Source organism: Arachis hypogaea, chromosome 6 (genome assembly GCF_003086295.3).
Source record: "Arachis hypogaea cultivar Tifrunner chromosome 6, arahy.Tifrunner.gnm2.J5K5, whole genome shotgun sequence".
Classification (NCBI taxonomy): Eukaryota; Viridiplantae; Streptophyta; class Magnoliopsida; order Fabales; family Fabaceae; genus Arachis; species Arachis hypogaea.
The window spans coordinates 34,350,247-34,353,759 of NC_092041.1; the positions used below are offsets into that span (position 1 = coordinate 34,350,247).

Genomic DNA, 3,513 nt, shown 5'->3' on the forward strand with positions numbered 1-3,513 from the left:
CATAATCCTTCAGCCAAGTGTCACACATCTACTGGTGGGTCAACACTAGGCCACCACTAGGTACCATTAATTGTGCCACCAGAGAACTGGCCATCTATTTATTAATATTAATATATAATTTATAATTTATAATAATTTAATGTATAATAAAAGAGTAGTAATAGATTCTTTACTCGATAAGTGACGCACCTAGTGCTTGACAAGTGTTAGCTTTTATTGTATGACACGTGTAACTTATCAAAACAGTAGTGTGAAAATTGAAATTTGAAATTTAAACTCAGCAAGAATTTTTCCAAAAAGAATAATTGTTGGATCCACCACTGAAAAAATTCATTGGAAAGAGGGGAGAGAAAAAAATGGAAGAATAAAAACAGAAAGGGAGACGCAAAGCAGAGAACGCGAGGGAGGAGGGAGCTCCTCTGCTGCCACAATCGTCACAACCGCCTGCTATTCGCCGTGGTCATTGCCAGATAGAAAATCCTAAAGAGTTAAGTATTTCATCTTCACACCAGTGGATTTTAGAATTCACGTATCACATTTATGCTTTTGATTTTTATTTTTGAATTGTTTTGACAACTTCAAGAATGTTGGAATGCTTTTTCTCGGTGTCATCTCTGCTGCCGTTTTCATCTGGGTTCTCTATGTTAGAAAAGGGTACTATTCTTGATTCCTGTCTCTTGATTATAGTGTTGGATTGTGATTACAACTGTTTTTTATCTCTTGATTTACTTTTAGCACTATGTAGGGAAATGAAATAATGAACACCTAAATTTTTTAAATGGATTTATGATGATTTGAGTTACATTCCGGATAGGTGTTGTTATTTTCTTTCGTATGGTTTCAGAGTTGCCTATTTTATTTTCTTCTAACATTAATCCCCATGGTTTTGCTCAGAAATTGAAAAAGGGATTCAAGGCCTGTTTGCTGTGATATCAGTCTAATAAATTAATCTTTTCTTGGATATGAGTGTTCCATCTACTATAATACTATGTAAGGGTCTAAATTGACATATATATAGTGAAAATAAAATTGTGATTGAATCAAAGTAAAAGAGCTTTGGTTATGAGAATGTTGAATATTATGAACAGTGTGTTCACGGTTTTTATACAACGTTGACGCAATCTACATATGTTCTCAACGTTTTTTAAATTTTTCACAGATAAAATACTTTATGGTTTTTTTAAAGAAAATAATCAAAATTATCTAACACAACTATTTTTTATCCCTTATTTTATTGAAGTGTCCTGGGTAAATATTTTTTTACTTATCTTGCTTCATCATGGAAGTGTTTATTTATTGTACTTTTGATTTTTTGAAAATGTTTTACGTTCTTTGGAAGTGTTTTGAGTGTTATTGGGCGGAAATTTTGATCAAATTCGAATTTGAATTCAAATAGATCTCCTTACAACATTCATTCTCTCTGGCTCTTATCATGGTGTATTTTATCATTTACTCTCTAATTTGTCATTATTATCGCCTTTCAGGAATAAAGCTCCATACTAAGCAAAGAACTTAGCGGTAGAGTTTGTGGTGTTTATCCATGTGGTGGTGGATACGGAGGAGGAACCGATGAAAAAGAGTAGGAAAAAATTATTTGTATATATTCAATTTCATTATATAGTATCCCGATAATAAGGATGTTGAGGTTGCTGGAAGCGCTTCTGGAGGTGGTGTTCCTGCTGCAGTTGTGGCGGTTAAGGATAGAATGGCTAGGGTATGATCAAGTCAGTTCTGTATGAACATAAAAAGAGGTGTTGACTTTGTAAGTTTTTTTTTCATTTTTTTAGCTGTTGATTTTGCTTTTGTGAATTGCGCAATTGATTGATTTTTATGATTGCATCTTTTGTTTGGTTTATGCTAATGATTTGAAGTATGCATATTGAGTTTCAGCATAAAATGCAGAGTCATAACTTGATCATACGCTCATAACTAATAAGTTGCTTTCATCTTAGTGCATGCTATCAATTATTGTTTATTTGTTTGCAAACTTAAGCCATGAACCAAACTATGCCTAAGTTGAATTAATCATTATGTTATTAATATGTTCTGATCAGTTTTACTGTTTTTGGTGAATACTCAAAAGCAAAAACAATTTTAAATCTATGGAGAGCAATTTTTTTCATAGTTTCTGTATCCAAATGCAGTTATATATTATTCTTCATTCTATGATCATTTAATATATTCTAATATCTATATATATATAGGCTGATTTGGGCATCATTAACAAGAACAAAGTCCTATAATTTCGTGGATCAGCTGCACGCTACTCTTTATTATTCTCAAAGAACAATGAAAGGTGGCTGTATCAAAAATTGCATAAGAGTAATCTTTCATCCCTCCTATTTATTACAAATTTCTTATATATACCTCATTTTTTGTTGATGTGTTTGGTTGTGGGAAAAAAAAATCAAATAGAATTTTTTTATCCTATTTATGATTTCACTTAAGGCGTTCTTATGTGTTACTTTGTTTAGATAATTTTAAATATTTTGTTATTCAGGTAATTTTTTCATTTTTTTATTATGAATAAAATGATACTAAATTGGTGTTTCTATTTTATATATGTAATGGTTTTTGATTAACCTGAATTTTCTCCTGAATAAATTGGTTGAATTTTGTTGTTGTGCTATTATTTTTGTTGTTCTAGACTTAAATATTCATGGTCTTCTAACTCTATTTATATATTTTTTGAAAGTTTATATAATTTTGCTTTGAAAAAAGGCCTTTTGTGATTTTTTATTAATTTGATTATTACTATTTTGAAATTTTGGTAAAAATATTTGGATTATTGAAATTTTCAAATTTTCTACAAATTTTCAAATGCTACACTTAGATTTGAATGTTGAAATTTGTATATGCTGTATAGAATTAATTAAGCATATGCTATAGCCAATTAATACAAACCTCAAATGTAGTATTTGAAAGAAATTCAGAGTTGTTATCAGGCTCAAAATTTATGTCTTCCCCTGACAGCTTTGACAATATAGTATCATAGTTATTGAAAGAATCTATAATTTTATAATACCTTGAAAAGAATAACAAAAATGAATGCCGATAAAGATGCAACCGAATGAAATAATAGAAGCTAAAATTTACTTTATGCAGACAAATTAATGAAAACAAACTACAAAATCAACAAATCCCATGTTGTAAGACATGCTACCTATACATGTAATATATCTGGGAGGACAATCAACTTGACACTAATGTAAGAATTCAATATGGATACAAAAATATGTTGGTTTATTGAAGAAATTAAACCTTAACGAACTTCTCAAAGGTGGTGTTGGTGTAGGAAGGAGTCTAGTCACTTCGCTAACGTATCGGCGACGGCCATAATCTAAGATGATCATCCTTGTGGAGTACCCGCGAATGGATCGAGCCTCGATTTCTGGCGTTCTATTGCTGGAACGCTTGCTGAAACATCGCACCTTCATCCGGCGGTTCCTCTGCTTGCATCTCAAACCTTAACGGTATTTCCGTAATTTTATTAAAAATAAAAAAGAACATAAA

The 3,513-nt window shown here is 31.0% G+C and overlaps 1 long non-coding RNA gene across 1 annotated transcript; it reads left to right on the top strand.

The window, feature by feature from the left end:
• Window positions 1-250: 250 nt before the first annotated feature.
• LOC112696539 (uncharacterized) lies at window positions 251-2,629 on the top strand. The gene is made up of 4 exons (XR_003150751.3): window positions 251-487; window positions 584-654; window positions 1,485-1,762; window positions 2,205-2,629. It is a non-coding gene; the product is annotated as an uncharacterized lncRNA (long non-coding RNA).
• Window positions 2,630-3,513: the final 884 nt, after the last annotated feature.